The 18,895-nt window shown below is 45.4% G+C and overlaps 1 long non-coding RNA gene across 2 annotated transcripts in view; it reads right to left on the minus strand.

Annotated features, from left to right (window-relative positions):
* Positions 1-233: 233 nt before the first annotated feature.
* LOC148125465 (uncharacterized) overlaps positions 234-18,895 on the minus strand; it is a 77,543-nt gene continuing 58,881 nt past the window's right edge. For both annotated transcript variants that reach the window (XR_015744149.1, XR_015744148.1), the window contains exons 3-4: positions 7,918-8,053; positions 234-1,625 (exon numbers count right to left, since the gene is read on the minus strand). This is a non-coding gene — a long non-coding RNA (uncharacterized LOC148125465). The remainder of the gene's footprint in view (positions 1,626-7,917; positions 8,054-18,895) is intronic.

Consider the following 18,895-nt stretch of genomic DNA (forward strand, 5'->3'; position numbering starts at 1 on the left):
ATCGAATTCTGCTTGGTACATTCTTAAAATACACACTATATTCTTAAAAAGTGATTATAAATATATGTAATTAAAACACTCATTCCATTCCAATTCAATTCTATCATTGATATTCATTAAAGTCTTAACATCTTTAACATTACTTTTCAATTAAATATCATACTTCCTTGGGAACACTTATAAGCTTTCTGTAATTAATTTTTTCCCCTATTTCTCTTCCCTTATATTTTATAAAACATTAAATAATTAAAATGTTCCCATCCTTTCCTAATTCAATTCTCTCATTCATTTTATTTCATTTATTTATTAACAAACATTTCACTAGATTACAATAGCTATTTTATCAGATATTTTAATCATACATTGTTTCATATTTACTAAAATTATTTCTTTTTCTAATATAACAATACTATCTTATGTACCTTTGCAGAATCCCTTTTTCAATTAAATTTTCACCCATTATCTCTAAATAGGCCCTGTTTCTCCATATCTTGTTTCTGTCCTTTATAACTTCTTTTCCTTTCTTTCTTCCCTCTCTTCTTCTCCCTCCCCTTTTTACCCCCTTTTCTCTCTAGTTCTAATTCTCTCTTCTGTATTCCTCTCTTCTGTTGCTTTCTAATATTATACTTATTTTTCAAGTTATTATTCCTTTTCTTGGTTGTTTTTTCAAATTTTAAACTTTTCATTCTCTTTCCCCCCCTCTTTCCTTTTTTCCCCCACATAAAATTACTTGTTCATTAAAGATGGCTTCTTCTTTGTCCCAGTCTTCATGTTCTGCAGGCATTTCTTGTTGTTTCCCATAGTTCGAGATCTTCATTTCTAAGAATTGAAATACAAAGCCAAAAAACCCTCTCCCTTCCTTTGCATCTTCTTTGTACATTTTAAGTTCCATTTTCAGTTCATCTAAAAGTAATGCCATTTTAAAACACTTTTAAACAACCACCCAATTGATTTTAGTCATTCAAATGCAATAACCAAAAATCCAGAGATCACCAAATAATCCAAATAAGCATGTTTCTTCATGCTTCTTTTTTCCTCTTTCTCTTCTTGGGGTTCTACTATTTTGTAGCCAAGTTTCAGTTAAAATGTATCTTTTAGAAGTCTTGTTGAGGTTTTACTGTAAATTCCTTTTAATTCCAGGCAGTCTCCTCCCTTTTTTCCAGATCCTACCCTTTTATTCTTTTTCTCTCCTTTCCTGCTTTTAAAAGGTTTTAAGTATCCAGAAATCTTTATTATCCCTTTGACGTTTTATTTTCAGCTTAAATGCCTATTGATGTCAAAGTGGATTTTTTTTCCAATTTCTTATTAAGATCTCTTTAGCTGTCAGTATAGGGAAAAGGAGAGAAGAAGAAAAAAACCAAATCCTTTCCCTTTTCTCTCTCCGCTGCTTCAAAATCTTCTTTGGGAAGAAGTATTGGGACAGTAGTAAGAACAGAAATTTGGTAAAATTTTCTTGTTTTAATTCTTATTATTTAATTTGCTTCACTGTCATCAGATGTTTGAATAAGTGCCAAATCAGGATGCTTCCAGAAGTAGCTTGAATTTGAAATGTCCACATGATTTCCTGATATAAACTGATAGAAAGCAACTCTTCTTTTAGTTCAAATTCTTTTTTGTGCTAATCTCTATAAAGTGAAAAGTTAAGGAAACATAAAGTCCCTTTCACACATTAAAATTATAAATTACATTTAGCATTTCCTGGAACGGAGTCTGAGCACTGTGTCTGAAAAAAAGAGAACCGTCTTGTTCAAACCATCAGTCTTAGTTTTAAATTAGAGCTGCGGCTGCCACATATGGGTATCTTAGAGCCATGATGGTACATGCAAAGGCATTTGTGCCAGCACGTGAATCGCAGGCAAACTTACCTCACTGCGCATGTGCGTGCCTCCCAGCTTATTTTTGGCCTGTTTGAGGCCTTTTTTGGCCTCCCAGACACTTGAAGACAGCTTCCACAGCCTTTGCAGGCTGAAAAATAGGCCCATTTGTCACTTCCTGTAATACTGGAAGTGACAACACAGGTCTATTTTTCAACCTGCAAAGGCTGCGGAAGCTGTCCTCAAGTCTCTGAGAGGCTGAAAAAGACCTCAAACAGGTCAAAAATAAGCTGGGAGGTGCCGTGCAGGTAAAGGGGCAGCAGGGGGATTGTATGCACATGTGCAGGGGTTTGGGTGAGCATGCGCATTGCCTTCTGGGTGCTGGCACATGAGTGCGCACACTTGCACACATGCACAATTTTAGGCACAGAAGCCCAAGAAGGTTAGCCACCACTGTCTTAGAGCAATTCCAGACAACCAATTTTCCTTAACTCTAACTTTTTTGTTGGCATCTACTGGTCATCCAGATGTTTGCAGTAAAATATGATAGGCTTACTTTTAATTTCTTTTAAAGCTCTGAATGTGTAAAATGCATTTAAGATTGATTCATCTTGCTCTATTTTCAGAACTATTCAGAATGAATGAAAATGCTAAATCATATTTACATGATTTGGCATTAACCCTGTTTTGCATTAATCATGTTTAAAAGACTCATCCAGTGAACTCCAAATGATACACACAGAAAAATGCATTTTGACACACCATTTCACTTTCCAGCAATCTTTATAATGTTTGGATAACTATTAGTTTCTATTCTGGTTTTCTGATTGTCCAGAATGGGATCCTCCTAACTAGTACTGGTGAGAGTAAGGCATTGAAACAGAAAATTTTTCTTTAAGTGCTGGGCAAATAAAGTTGAAAAAGCAGTTTGCAAGTATAAAATGTTAAGTTTGAGCAATGAGAGGCTGAACCAGAGCATGAGTGCAACAGTACTTTATTTTACAAATAAAGGGCTGACCGTGCTTGCCAAGCCTGGAACTGGCTCGCAGCAATCAGCAACCAGTTGGACCCCGCAGCCTGCTTTTATAGCTGGCTGCTGGGGAGAACCAACCAATGGGAATGGGGGAAATATCGCCCACACAAAGTGAGTGGACCTGAGTGAGAACTCCTTGAGTCCTCAGGACATAACACCCCTTCCCCCCAGATGCGAACACGCATAGTCCTTGAGGTAGATGGGGGGTTTGTGTTGGCGCCCGGAGCGGCGCAACTCGGGAACATTGCCTGTCTGTTCGGTATCAGTCTGTGACGGTTGAGCTGGCATAGTGTCGCCAACACTCTCTCCGGACTGGGCATCCTCGGAAACCACCGGGTTGGTTTCTGGGGTCGAGCTCTCGTGGGTTGGATCAGGTTGGTCAACTCTCTGGGCGCTGTTGTCCGAGTTTGGGCTGACCGGAACGACCTCTGGCGCAGACTGGTCGCTGGGTGCGGTGTGGCTGGGCGGCGGATGAGACGGTTCCCCTTCGACTGGAGACTCTGGATTCTTGTTTGCGAGGTTGCTGAGGTGCCTTCTGAGTTGGTCTATGTGTCTCCTCCAGACGCGACCATCCTCCAGCCTGACTCTATACGATCTCGGCCCGGTGACGGCGATGACCTCGCCCGGAATCCAAAGTGGGTCCCCAGCGAAATTCCTTGCGAATATCGGCTCCTGTAACATAAAATGTCTAACCCCGAAGTGGAAGCGAGGGGAGAGTCAGGGCAGTATTGTGGGTGCAGTCTATCTAATACAGTCCTCAGGCGCCGGCCCATCAGAAGTTCCGCTGGGGACTTATTGGTGACTGCACAGGGGGTTGAGTGCTGGCTCATCAGGAACCGTGAGAGTTTGTGGTGCCAGTCATCTCTGCCAAACCTAGCGAGGGCCTCTTTGGTGGTCCTGACGGCCCTTTCAGCCAACCCATTACTCGCAGGGTGAAATGGGGCTGTGAAAATGTGGCGAATGCCTAGGTTGGCTGCAAAACGGCTGAATTCTACTGATGCGAACTGTGGGCCATTATCGGAGACCAAGGAGTCGGGTAGTCCATGTGTAACGAACAGGCGCGTTAACACGTTGGTGATTACTAGTGTGGTGGTCGTGGATAGCTGTGCCACGTCTATCCATTTGGAATAAGCGTCCACGACCACTAGGAACATCTTTCCATGCACGGGGCCGGCCAGATCGATATGGATTCTAGACCAAGGGGCGCTGGCGCTCTCCCATCTGGTAGGGGTGGCGATGGGGGGGAGCAGGACGGGATTCCTGGCAAATGCTGCAGGAACTTACCCAATTGACAATGTCCTCGTCTAGACCCGGCCACCACACGTAGCTGAGTGCCAACGCCTTCATTCTCACAATGCCGGGGTGTCCCTCGTGCAATGCCTCCAGGACTCGGGTACGCAGCGAGGTCGGAATGACCACTCGAGTGCCCCACAGTAGACAACCCTGCAAACTGGACAGCTCCTGCATGCGAGTCTTAAAGGGTGCGAATTTGTTATCAACATTGCCTCCCGGCCACCCCCTCCTCACCCAGTCGAGCACCTGGGCGAGCGTTAGGTCTGCCTTGGTTTTGGCGGCAATGTCAAGGGCGGTGATGGGCAGGTCCAACTGGGTGATTTCAAAAATGGCATTGACAGGAGCTGGGTCTTCAGCCGGAGCGGGTAAGGGGCAGCGACTGAGCGCGTCAGCGTGGGATAGAGTTTTTGCCCGGGCGGTGGATAAGTTTGTATGAGTAGGCCGCTAGGAAAAGTGTCCACCTTGTCATCCGAGGGGAGAGGACTTGAGGTGTCTGTTTGTCGCCGGCCAGTAGGCCCAGGAGGGGCTTATGGTCGATGACCAGTTCGAAGAAGTGGCCAAAAGGAATTCGTGAAACTTTTTCACGGCTGCAACAGCTGCTAGGGCTTCCTTGTCTATTTGGCTGTAATTTCGCTCCGTGGCCGAGAGCGTCCTGGAGAAAAAGGCGATGGGGGCCTCGGCGCCATTGGGAGTCGGTGACTAAGGACCGCCCCAATTCCAAAAGGGGATGCGTCTGCTGCCAGTACTAAAGGAAGGTTGGGGTCGAATTGGATGAGCACTGCCTCTGACGTAAGTAGTGATTTGACGGCGTTAAACGCCTGGTCTTCTTTGTGCCCCCAGTGCCACGGTGACTTTTTGTCTAGTAATCTGTGTAGGGGTTCGGCTACTGAGGCTTTATGGGGCAAAAAGGATGCATAAAAGTTTAGGAGCCCCAAGAAAGCTTGTAGCTCCGTTTTGGAGGTCGGTGTGGGAGCTTCGTGGATCGCCCTGACCTTGGACTCCAGGGGGTGAATGCCAGAGGCGTCAATTTTATAACCCAGAAAGTCCACCTGTCTAGTGGCAATGGCGCATTTTTCTTTTTTTAACTTGAGGCCATGCTGTCTGAACCTCTCTAACACTGCTCGCACTCTCTGGAAGAGTTGGGGTCTGTCCCTGGCCGAGACCAAGATGTCGTCGAAGTAGGGTACTACACCAGGGAGGCCCTGTAAAATCCGCTCCATGAGGGACTGAAAAATACCCGGGGCAACACTTACGCCAAATTGGAGATGCTTGCATCGGAAGGCACCCCTGTGAGTGACGATGGTCTGAAGTTCCGCTGTTTGGTTATCAACAGGGAACTGTTGATATGCTTGAGACATGTCCAATTTAGCAAAAATACTGCCCGGTTCGAATGTGTGCAATAAGTGCTGAATGACGGGCACAGGGTAGGCGCTAACTTGTAAATATTTATTGATTGTTGTCTTGTAGTCCGAGCAAATTCTCAGGCTACCATCTTTTTGAGGGTGTGACAATGGGCGTCTCCCACTTGGCGAAATCTGTTGGCTCAATGACCCCTTGTTTTAGTAGTTTATCCAATTCAGCGTCTAGTTTTGGTCGAATAGCAAATGGAACTCTACGTGGTTTTAATCTGATTGGGACTGCCTGGGGGTCAACGGTGAACGAGATGGGGTTCCATTATAACACCCCAGCTCCTCGCTGAACACATCTGCGTAGTCAGCGAATAAGGAGTCAGTGTCTGAGGTTGAGACAGCATGGACTCCTGTTAACCCTAGGCCGAGGTGGGGAAACCAATCAAGCCCCAATAAGGTGGGTAGATTGCCGTTAACTACCACTAGAGGTAGGTGGCCTTTAAAAGCTCTAAAACTGACAAAGAACTTGCCTCTGCCGATCACGGGAATGGCCTTCCCTGGTAGTCCTTCAGACCGAACTGGCATCTCTGAAGCCGGGTAGTAGATAGGCTGGGGTGGAGTCTCTTGAGGGTGTTCCACGAGATTATTGAGAGCGCTGACCCTGTGTCCACCTCCATGTGGCACGGTTTACCTTCTAGGGAAACGGAGAGAGAAATTTTACTAACAGTGTGGCAAGTACGCCTGGCAAGGCGGTGCGTTGCACAGTTTAATACTTGCCTCTGTGGTCCCGAGTGCGAGGACGGGGTCTGTGTGCAGCGCTTTGGGGGCTTGGCAGACTCTCGCAATGTGCCCCCTCTTATGGCAGTTGTTGCAAACGGCTCCTTTAAACTTGCAGGTGGCCCTTTGATGTGATCCCCACAGGCTAGGCACAGCGTGATGTGCTTGGGTGGACCGGTGTATTCTTGTTTGGCCCCTACCTGCGACCGTCTGTCATTGGTGAGGCGATGGACATCGTTCTCATCATTGTGGGCTTCCTCCGCTTCCACCTCTTCGGAATGGACTGGGAACGATGCTAGCTTGGCACTTGGGCCCTGAATTTCGGTGGCTGAGTTCGTTGCTAGCTCGGCTGCTAGGGCCTCCTCTACCACTTGCGCAAGGTTGAGGTCTTTTTTGGCTAGCAGTCGCCTCTGTAGGTTGAGATCCTTGACCCCACAAACTAATTGATCGAGGAGCATGTCCTCCAGGTATGTTCCAAACCCGCAGTGCAGGGCTGCTGTTCTGAGGGCGGCCATATATTGATTGATGGTCTCCTTACTTGATTGCTTCCTCATACGGAACGTGAACCTCCTGGCGATTTGTGAAGGCCTGGGAGCGTAATGGTTAGTGAGGATCTCAAGCAACTCGGACCACGGAACGTTTTTCAATTCTCTCGGTGCTACGAGTGCTGCGGCGGTATCGTAAACGGTGGCTCCACAGTAGATTAGGAAATAGGATTTTTTCCGATGCTCTCCCGCATCCGCCAGGCCGACCGCATCGATGTAATGATTGAAACGGTTCTTATACGATTCCCACTTCTCTTCGTCTGGTTTAAACGCTGGGAATACTGGGTTGGAACTCATGGTGCTGGAACGGCTGGGCTACCTGCGGAAAAAATCTCTCTGGGACTACGAGCGCTCGTGAGTTACTAGTGATATCAGCTCTGGAGAGGTTTTTTGCTAACCTCTCTTTCTCTCTCTGGGTTACCACGTAGGCTGCTAGCCGTTGGAGGTGTCAAGATTCGCGCCAAAAAAAAGTGGGCGTTAGTGACTCTCTACAGCGCTGTGCTGTGATTCCTACTGGCTCGAAATTCAAATGACACCCGTTTGAATTTCGCGCCAAATGCAGAGCGGCTGCGGCTCGCAGCGCTTCACTTTCCCCGTAGCGGGGCTAACAAGCGGCTACAGACGCTTCTAACTTTTGACTCAGACCGCTTTCTCTGGCTGCGGATCTGCGTTTGCTCTTTTTGATCGCTCGTTTTGTTAGCTGACCGCTCTCTCTGGCTGAGGATCAGCGTTTCCCTTATCGCCAGCCGATCGCTCTCTCTGGGCTGCGGATCGGTGGCTAGTGACTCAGCGGTTGCAAGGTGCATCTGGTAGCCATCCCATCCTCGTCGCCAGTGTTAAGTTTGAGCAATGAGAGGCTGAACCAGAGCATGAGTGCAACAGTACTTTATTTTACAAATAAAGGGCTGACCGTGCTTGCCAAGCCTGGAACTGGCTCGCAGCAATCAGCAACCAGTTGGACCCCGCAGCCTGCTTTTATAGCTGGCTGCTGGGGAGAACCAACCAATGGGAATGGGGGAAATATCGCCCACACAAAGTGAGTGGACCTGAGTGAGAACTCCTTGAGTCCTCAGGACATAACAAAAAGGTTCCATTTTGGAACTCACCTGTGATGACTCGGGGTGTGGCACAAAGGCAACATAGTCAGATAATCAGTCGGAGTCCCTTTATTAGCTCCAACTTTGCCCCAATGTCATGGTTACCTTCTGGCTGGAGAAAAACTCTCCCAGGAACAGCCTTTGGCTGCAGAGAATCAAGTCCAAAATGTGGTCAACAAAAACTGTAACTATAAGTCCAATCAAGGCAAAATGAGGTAATTAGTCCAGCAGGGCAGGAGCAAGAATTCCAGATGAAGGCACAGCAATCAGTCAACACAGTTGGGAAGACATCAGGAGCACAGATAACCAAAGTCAACACAAGATAAACGCACATTTGTTCTCAGCAGCTGCAGCACTCAGCATGCATTTCTTTTAAATGTTCTTCCCAGTTGTAGCTAATGAAGGGAATTAGGGCCCTTTCCTCCCCTGTAAGCCATGCAACCCACATTGCTCTCTTCTCCATTCCTCCCTGCATGCCCTAGGATGAAGAGGGGGTGGGCCTGGGTCTTCCTCTGAACTCTCTCTCCCTTATTCTATCTCTCCCCTGCTCTGCCCAGCCGAACTTTGCCCTTCTCCAATTTCTTCCACAGCCAATGAAGCCACACTCCCATTCCCTGTCAGCTGTTCATCTTTCTCCTGGGATTAAGACTCAAACACTGATTGCTCCAGAATTCATAGAAATATAAGGAGAGGGAAAGAAATAGACTTGCAAGATTATTATAGTCATTCTCCATAAAAGTAGTTTTGGCCCTCTTGTAAAGTTCATTTCCTGGTCTGATTTACCCAGTGGGACTGACATGTGTAAGGATCTCATCATAATCATTCAGCTATTATTAATATTCTTCCAACATACTAGAAAATCTGCCTATTTCTCGGAAACCCCAATTTGATTAGGATTATAGTGTAGAATTAAAGAGAACACTTAAAATGTACAGATCAAGCAATTGTCAAGGTGCCAGAAATCAGTTAATTGCCCAGAAATCAGTTAATTGCCCAGAAAAAGCTTTATAAAAGCTTAATTAAAAAGAAAATGTACGCTTTTGCTTAAGCAAATTGGGACTGACTTTTTTAGACTGTGAAAAATAAGAGTAGTTCCTATTTTGCAAACTAATTGCTTGCTCGTTGCATGAGGGAAAACAGTGCTTAGAGGCTAGAATTCCACCTGCCAGATGGGAAGAGTTCTACAGCGCACCACAGCACTTCTATCTTTTTATCTGCATTTATATAAACTACCACACAGCGTTCCTCCTTGTCCACCCAGTCTCCTACTCAGAGAGTCTTAAATTAGCTAATCAAGTGAAAAGTGAAAAGCCTCCAGCTGTAATCTCAAACTCTAGATTTACTAAAAGGAAATATTGATGCTACCCTGAGGCAAGGTCCTAGACTTGCCTTGCCTTTTTACCCTTACTAACAAATGCCAAAATGCCAAATGACTGGATCCAGTCCATGACTGTTCCCATTCATAAGACTAGTAACAGCACAAAGACTTTTTATGCTATCATTCTGATAGTCTATTAAGTACTCCTAGTGAGCTATATGCCTGCTTATTATAGGTAATTGGATTCATTGTCTTGATCAAGAGAAACTCCTAGGTGATAAGCAGGATTTAGAGAGAGAGCAGATCAAGAGAACCATGACTTAATTAAAAAAATAGCATGTGGGAATTTATTTGAAATTAGAATTTATAAATGGGACTTTCAACATAAAGATGCATTGTGAATTGCTTCTATTCAGGGTTTCGGGCCATGCTATCTTCCAAAATATTTTGCTTCCTTCAAAAGTCTTTGCATTTAAAAATTATCTGTAGTAATGAAAGTCTTGCAACAGCAGGAAGACGACTAGTGAAAGATTTTTTTTCCAAGACCAAAGGCTTTTATTTTTAACAATGCATCTTCCAACTGCTTGACTCCTATATATAAACTAACTGGAAATGAAGCTACCTTAAGAAAACCCTTTCCAAATTCTAGCCCTTTTCATTGCTTTGTCCACAGTGATAGACGGGTATTCTGTTCAGAGCATGGTTAATATGAGCCCTGATTAATGGAATCTCATGCTCCCCTCCCCGCTCCCACTTTCCACCCATGCCAGGTAAGAAAATACCTATTGATTTCCTGTCTGTGATTCTATCTTTTGATAGAAAGTGGGGAAAAGTTATAACAGTTTTATCATTCTTCCTGTCACTTTTCTAGAAAGGGAAACTTGGCCAACTCTTGTCAATTTCACCAGAGAAGTGGGATGTGGAAAATTTCACTAGTCTACTACTGAACTGGTTAAGTCAGAGAGCAGGGATTAGTGAAGAGGGTACCAACAAAGCATATACCAGCCAAATGGAAGGATAGGACAGAGTGAAGCTGGCAAGCAAACTACACTGTGCCATAGGGGAAAAGGCACAATTTTTGAGGCACAATTCAGGTGACTTTTGCCTTCCTAGAAGGTTGACGATGACATCATTCATTACACTGGGATAAGCAGGAAGTGCAGAGCAGCCCTGAGAAGGAATTCACATGTGGAGAATGAGTGCATTATTAATATAGTAAATATAATTTCTGGGTTCTTTCCTGTGAAATGTCATGTGCTGTTTCTGAAAGCTTTTGCTTTCTTAAGCTGCTTGAGGAAAAGTCAGATAATGTGGTGTAAGATAAAGATTATATTCATTTATCAGTTAAGAGTTTCTAAATTTCAATTGCTCATATTTTGAAGTACTAACCTTTCCATTCCTTGATTATAACTGTCATTTTTATATGTCAGCGTTTTCTGCACTTTATTTTGTTTTATTTTATTTTTTATATTTTTTTAAAAACCAAAAATACAAATCTCTATTCATATTAACAGTGTTTGTGTCATTAATAATAAATACCTCTCCTTTTATACATAAACATCAGCTCTTATTTTTATCCTCCACTCATTTGTGCCACCTATCCCAAACCGCATAATAGTCCGAATCATCTTTGCCTCTTAATTCCATTGTGAATTTATCTAGTTCCGTACAATCCATTATTTCTTGTGTCAAGTCTTCTTCGGATGGTATCTTTTCCTTCTTCCATCCCTGTGGAGGCTATTCTTGCCACAGTTATGATATGTATAATGATGTATCAGATGACCTTGCTCAATTTTCCCTTAATTATTCCTAATAAGAATATTTCCGGTTTGAGTTCTAATTTGTGATCTGTAATTTCTAATAACCATCTTTGGACCGTCATCCAATATTTTTTAACCTCTGGACACTGCCACCACATATAGAAGAACGTTCCTTCTCTGTGTTTACACTTCCAAAATTCTCCTTTTGTGTTTGGATACATTTTGGCCAGTCTTGCTGGGGCTAGGTGCCACCTACAAAACATTTTATATTGATTTTCTTTAAATGCTGTTGACAATGTCAATTTTCAGTTGTCCATCCACATTTTTCCCAATCCTCTGAATTTATATTATGCCCTACATTTTTTGCCCAGGCAATCATTGATCCCTTTATTATTTCCTTTTCTATTTCCACTTCCAACAAATAGTTATATATTCTTGTTATAAATTTTATCTCCTTGCCTGTCAAAATTTAGTCCAGTTGTTCTAAGTCCTTTTCTATCCCTTGTTCTTCTAAGTCTTTCCTAAGTTTTGTCTGAATTTGTAAGTATGACCACCAATCTATAATTATGTCTTGTTCTTTTAATTTATCAATCGTTTTTAACTTCCCTGATTATCTAACAGTTCTTCATATCTGACCATTTTCCTTGTATCTCTCATATTTGGATGTGATATCTCTTCCATTGGTGAGACCCATTTTGGTATCTTCACATAATGTTTTCTTTTAACCTTTTCCCAAGTTTGCAGTAGTGATTCTCTTATCAAATGTCTATGGAAGTATGAATGTGTCTTGTTTTTCTTGTCCCATAAGAAGGCTTTCCACCCTGCTTGGAGGTCATGGCATTGTTTTATTTTATTTTAATGAGGATTGTGACAGTTTCTGTAGTATATGAATGCATAAAGAATTGTAAATGCTTAAGAAAATTGATTTGCAGCCAGAAACCCTACTTATACAAATTAGTGCTATGCTAATGAGGAACACTTTTATGAGAGCGAAAGACTGGTCTAATGAATAAGGTCTGTAGGTCAAAGTCCTCTGCTAGAAGATCTGATGGATTACCATCTCAATGTGTCCTTGGCTGCCAGAATCCAGGAGAGCTTTGTCTCATAGTTTATAGACTCAAGACATGAAATACAAACAAATCTCCCTGATGGATGTTCAACATACCCTAGAGACAGATAAGAGAGTGTTAGAGTAGAATTAGCCATCAAGGAAGTATAGCAGTACATTTGTTAATGAAGACAAGAAAGAATGGTGAGTCTAATTCACAAAACTAATAGAAAAGGGAGAACATTCCTAGAGCCTAGTTAGCAAGATGATTGCCATTTTATTGCATGTTGTTTGACAAGTGTGAATAGAATGAGAAAAAGCTGAGCGCGGGTTCGTCTCTTTATTCTTCTCTTTTCTTTGCAGTTATGAGTAAATGCCAACTTTCATGCCTAAATTCTGGCTTGTGCTTACTAGTCCAAATCAATCATAATTTTATTTTTTTGAAGATGATATTGGAGCAAGGGGGGGCAGAGTTTCAATTTTCTCTAATAAGATACAAGTATGAGACTGGAGGCAGGCAATTCATATGTTAAATTCTTAACAGTGGGAAAGGTATGAAACAAGCCCTGTTCTTATGACCTAAGCACTCATGTAAGAGTCATTATTTCCTGTGAGATAGTAACAAAGGACTGAAGCTTTCTTTTTTTAATTTGAAAAATTACATTTACACAAATGTTTTAAAAAGTGCTGGGTTTCCATCATCCAATCATGCTACCATATTGAAGCCAATGATTGTTGCTGCAGATCCCTTGGAGTCAGTTATTTACCTTTGAGGCAGGCAGATTTTGCATGCTATGTCAAAGCAGCAAAGTTAAATACTTATAATGTATTATATTAGCTGGTAGTTGTTGTTTTTAATCAAGGTAGCTTATCAGAATTAGTGAATGTGCTTGTCTGAATTTGTAATTTGTCTGCCATGAAACACACAAACTGAGAAATGAATAACCAGTTCAACCAGGAAATATACAGGTCCCTCCAATGATGTGGAAGAAACAAGTATCAGTCATTTCATTCTTAATAGAGATGTATTGTATAAAGATAACAATTATATTTTTTATTCATGTTAGCTTATTGCAGGGGTCCCCAAACTTGGCAACCTTAATACTTGTAGACTTCAACTCCCAGAATTCTCCAGCTAGCTATGACCATCATTAAGTGTCGTACCTTATGATTCTCGACTCTTGACGAATGTATCTTTTCTTTTATGTATACTGAGAATATTTACACCAAGACAAATTCCTTGTGTGTCCAATCACACTTGGTCAATATTCTATTCTATTCTATTCTATTCTATTCTATTCTATTCTATTCTATTCTATTCTATTCTATTCTCTGGCTTACTGTGCCAATGATGACCTTTACATTCTCTTATGACAGGAATTTCTAGCCCGAAAGATGTAGAATTTACATCTCCAATGGGAAACACAAAGAAGCTATGTGCAAGTCAATTCTACTGAACAGCTAGTTATATCTACACAATCAGGTGTTTTTTTCATGCATACGTACTCATGCTATCACACCATTATTTTGCATCCGTTTAGAGTTAGAAATGTTACACAGAACCCAGAAAAGGATTATTTGGGCAAAGAATGAAAAGCATGAAGTAAGGAAGATGTTCTATCTCGGAACAAATGGGAGGCCACACCAGAGCATTCCAATAACACACTTTATTCAGGGGAATAAAGGGGGCTGTCGCGTCTGCTTCTAACCAGGCAGACCTACCAGCGAACAGCGGCTGGCTCGACCTAGCAGCCGGCTTTTATAGCCAGCTGTCGAAGGGAGCCAGCCAATGGGGGCTGCAAACGCCCCCGCAGTATGTTCGGACCTGAGGGGGAACTTGTGTCAGCCGCGAGGACATAACACCCCTTCCCCCTAGATACGAACACGAATAGTCCTTTAAGTAAGCTGGTGGTTTGTGTGAGCGCCCCGACCGGCGCAGTTCTGGCGATGCACAAGGTGGCATAGAGTTCTGGGAGTCAGGAACTGGCCTTGCCGGGCGACAGGGTCGATCTGGAGTCCGGACTGGAGTCTGGGAGTGGTCACAGTCCTCGGGTTGGATTGTTGAATTGTCATTGTCCCGCAACTCAGTGGTGTCGTCGGCTGGTACGGCTGATGACTCCGTAGGACGGTCCCGGTCTACCGTCTGTTCCCTTGACTCGGTTGGTGGCGACTGGTCACTCTGACAGTCCCAGCTGGGATTCAGGTGCGGTGATTGGAAGGTCACTGCAGGCCCTGGGTCAGCGTTGGTATGTTCGCCCTGGCGACTTCTTATCTGGTCCAGATGCCTCCGCCAGATACGCCCGTCCTCCAACTGGATGCGGTATGACCTTGGCCCGGTGATGGCCACGATCTTCCCAGGTACCCACAGGGGATCGCCTGCGTAGTTCCTGACGAAAACTTGGTCCTGTAATACAAAACTCCTAACCCTAGTGTTAGAACCCAATGGTGTGTCTGGGCAATAGTGGGGATGCAGTCTATCTAGCACTGTCCTTAGATGCCTGCCCATCAATAATTCGGCTGGAGACTTATTTGTGACAGTACATGGGGTCGAGTGTTGGCTTAAGAGAAAGCGAGAGAGTCTGGAGTGCCAGTCGTCTTGAGTGAATCTTGCCAACGCCTCTTTTGCTGATCTAACGGCTCTTTCCGCCAACCCGTTGCTGGTGGGATGAAAAGGGGCCGTTAGGATATGCCGGATGCCCAGGTTGGTGGCATACCGGCTGAATTCTGTAGACGTAAATTGGGGTCCATTGTCCGAGACTATGGTGTCAGGTAGACCGTGTGTAACAAATAAACGGGTCAGAGCCTGGGCTATTGCTCAGGTGGTGGTTGTGGGTAGGAGAGCCACATCGATCCATTTGGAGAACAAATCCACGACCACCAGGAAGGTCTTGCCGTGGAAGGGCCCGGCCAAGTCAATGTGCAACCGTGACCACGGTGCGTTGGTACTTTCCCATTTAGTTGGGGTGGTGATCGGTGGTGCTGGCCTGGATTCCTGACAGGGGCGGCAGGAACTTATCCATTTCGTGATCTCGTCGTCCATGCCCGGCCACCAGACGTAACTCCGAGCCAACGCTTTCATCCGGACGATGCCAGGGTGCCCCTCGTGTAACGCCCTCAGGACAGGTGTGCGCAGCGGTTTTGGAATGACAACTCTGGTCCCCCATAGTAGGCAGCCCTGTAAACTGGAAAGTTCTTGCTGGCGGGTTTTGAACGGTGAGAATTCAGTTGAGAGGTTACCGCCTGGCCACCCCTTCCGTACCCAGTCCAGAACCTGGGCGATAAGTTTATCTTTTTTGGAGTGGAGAGCGATGTCGCCAGCGGTGACTGGGATGTCGAACTCACTGGCATCGAAAATGGCATGGACCGGGGCCGGGTCCTCCACAGGTGCTGGCAACGGGCAGCGGCTGAGTGCATCGGCGTGGCTGAGGTTTTTTCCTGGGCGGTGAACCAGTTTGTACGAGTAGGCCGCCAGGAATAGGGTCCACCTAGTCATTCTGGGGGACAAGACTTGCGGTGTTTGTTTTTCTCCCGAGAGGAGCCCCAACAGTGGTTTGTGATCTGTGACAAGTTCGAAGTTGTGACCAAAAAGAAATTCATGGAATTTTTTGACCGCAGCAACGGCGGCTAGGGCCTCCTTGTCGATTTGGCTATAATTACGCTCGGTTGTGGACAAGGTTCTAGAAAAGAATGCGATTGGTGCTTCGGAGCCGTTGGGAAGTCTGTGGCTTAAGACAGCCCCAATCCCGAAAGGTGAGGCATCTGCAGCTAAGACTAGAGGAAGGTGCTGGTCAAATTGTATTAGGACAGCGTCCGAAGTGAGTAGCGATTTGACTGCCTTAAAGGCGTATTCCTCTTTGGGACCCCAATGCCACGGAGTGTTTTTGTCTAGAAGTCTATGCAACGGTTCTGCTACTGACGCTTTGTGGGGTAGGAACGACGCATAGAAGTTTAGCAAACCCAGGAAAGCTTGTAGTTCTGACTTGGAAGACGGAGTGGGTGCCTTGTGAATGGCTTTGACTTTAGACTCCACGGGGTGGATGCCAGAGGCGTCTATTTTATACCCAAGAAAGTCCACCTGCCTAGTGGCGATGGCACACTTCCTTTTTAGTTTGAGGCCATGCTGCCTGAACCTATCCAGTACCGCTCTGACTCTGAGAAAAAGTTGGGGCCTGTCCCTGGCTGAAATCAATATGTCATCAAAGTACGGAACAACGCCAGGGAGGCCTTGCAGTATCCGTTCCATTAATGACTGGAAGATTCCTGGGGCGACGCTAACGCCAAATTGGAGGCGCTTGCATCGAAAAGCCCCTCTGTGGGTGACAATAGTTTGCAATTCGGCCGTTTGGTTATCCACAGGAAATTGCTGATAAGCCTGTGACATATCCAATTTGGCGAATATCGTTCCCGGTTCAAATGTGTGTAGTAAGTGTTGGATTACTGGGACTGGGTATGCGCTAGTCTGTAGATAGCGGTTTATTGAGGTCTTATAGTCAGAACACATTCTTATAGTACCATCTTTTTTTAGGGGTGTGACAATTGGAGTCTCCCATTTAGCAAAAACTGTGGGCTCAATCACCCCTTGTTGGAGCAATTTGTCCAGTTCCGCGTCCAGCTTAGCGCGCAGAGCAAATGGTACTCTGCGTGGTTTTAAACGGACGGGAATTGCTTGGGGGTCCACCGAAAAGGATATGGGCGTACCCTTATAACAACCCAATTCAATGCTGAACACATCAGCATAGTCTGAAAATAGTGAGTCGATATCGGAAGGTGAGACAGCATGTACTCCCGTTAAGCTAAGGCCGAGATAGGGGAACCAATCCAACCCCAAAAGGCTAGGGAGGGTACCATCTACCACCACCAAAGGCAGATGGCCTTTAAAGGATTTGAATTTAACGAGGAACTTGCCTGTTCCGAGTACTGGAATATTCTTCCCCTGGTAATCCCTCAAGGTGAGACGACTCTTCTGGAGTTGCTTCCTGGACAGGTTGGGTCGTATTTTCTTAAGTGTGCTCCACGAGATGATCGATAGTGCCGATCCGGTATCGACTTCCATACGACAGGGTTTACCTTCTAAATGAATAGAGAGGGTAATTTTATTAGGCGTCAAAAAAGTGTGGTTGGCTTGGTAGCACGTATAACAATTTTCTACTTGCCTGGGCAGTCCCGGAGGGGAGTAAGGGGACGGTGCCTTTTGTGGAGCCGCGTGTGTTGCCTGGCAGGCCCTGGCGATGTGGCCTTTCTTGTTGCAATTGTTGCAGGTGGCGTTCCTGAACCTGCAAGTCGTTCTGGCATGGGACCCCCCGCAGGAGAGGCACAACAGGATTTGTTTGGGCACGTTGCCGTTTTTTGGCCTAACTCCTACCTGTGACTGTTTGAAAGGTTTGAGGCGATGCACCTCTAATTGTTCGGTGGGGTCTTCTTCACTCACTGCTTCCTCGGAATGAACAGTGACCGGACTGGGCTTGGCTGCGCTTCCTTGTATTTCAGCGGCTGACTGTGTTGCTAGTTCAGCGGCCAAAGCTTCCTCAATTGCCTGGGTGAGGTTGAGATCTTTTCTGGCCAGCAACCGCCTCTGTAACCTTAAATCTCTGACTCCACAGACGAGCTGATCCAGGAGCATGTCGTCTAGGTAATTTTTAAATTCGCAGTGGAGAGCTGCGGTTCTCAGGGCGGCCATATATTGATTGATAGATTCTCCATCTGTTTGTTTCCTCATACGAAAGGCAAAACGTCTCGCTATCTGCGATGGCTTTGGAGAATAATGGTTAGAGAGTGTCTCCAACAGCTCGGACCACGGAACGTTCTTTAATTCCCTTGGGGCGAGTAGCGCTGTGGCGGTATCGAATACTGTGGCCCCGCAGTAACTCAGGAAGTACGATTTCTTCCTGTTTTCTGTAGCGTCGGCCAGACCGATGGCATCAAGGTAGTGATTGAAGCGGTTTCTGTAAGAGTCCCACTTGTCTTCATCTGGCTTAAATGGCGGAAACGCCGGATTTGAATTCATACTGGTGTTCAGTCTGTTGGTAGACTGATCAATCTCTCTCTGGGAATACAATGGCCCTGATAAGTGTGGCTTTCAGTCTGTTGGTAGACTGGCCAATCTCACTGGGACTACAATGGCCCTGATAAGCGTGGCAGCAGTAGCTTGCAGATCTGCCCCAGCTTAGTGTTTCAGCTCTTAGAGGTTCTCTCTGTGTTTCACGCTCTATGTGACTCTGTCGGCTATGGCTGTAGCCCGTAACTGACTTCCGTTTGAATTTCGCGCCTTCCCCAAGGCGTAGGCGGCTATAGCTGTAGCGTCGTGCTGACAGCTATTCAAATCGCGCGCCCAATGCGTTCTGGCGGCTGTGAGTACAGCGCCAAGCTTGCTAACAGCAGAATTCGAACACAGCAGTTGAATTCTGCGCTCAGTGTCGGCGGCTGAGGCTCTCAGCGCCCTGCTCTTCACGTAGCTTTCTTTTTTTTTTTTTTACACGGAGCGGCTACACGCTCCGCTTTCACTTCTGCAATCCACAACTGATCGAGCTCTCACGGCGCGGCTATGGTTCAGCGTTTGGTGTGTGATTTCAGCTCTTTGCTATTGCTGCTGGTTGGCCAGATCCCATCCTCGTCGCCAATGTTCTATCTCGGAACAAATGGGAGGCCACACCAGAGCATTCCAATAACACACTTTATTCAGGGGAATAAAGGGGGCTGTCGCGTCTGCTTCTAACCAGGCAGACCTACCAGCGAACAGCGGCTGGCTCGACCTAGCAGCCGGCTTTTATAGCCAGCTGTCGAAGGGAGCCAGCCAATGGGGGCTGCAAATGCCCCCGCAGTATGTTCGGACCTGAGGGGGAACTTGTGTCAGCCCCGAGGACA

The sequence above is a fragment of the Pseudonaja textilis genome, chromosome 6, assembly GCF_049901715.1.
Source record: "Pseudonaja textilis isolate UNSWEBS1 chromosome 6, rPseTex1.2, whole genome shotgun sequence".
NCBI classification, from domain to species: domain Eukaryota; kingdom Metazoa; phylum Chordata; class Lepidosauria; order Squamata; family Elapidae; genus Pseudonaja; species Pseudonaja textilis.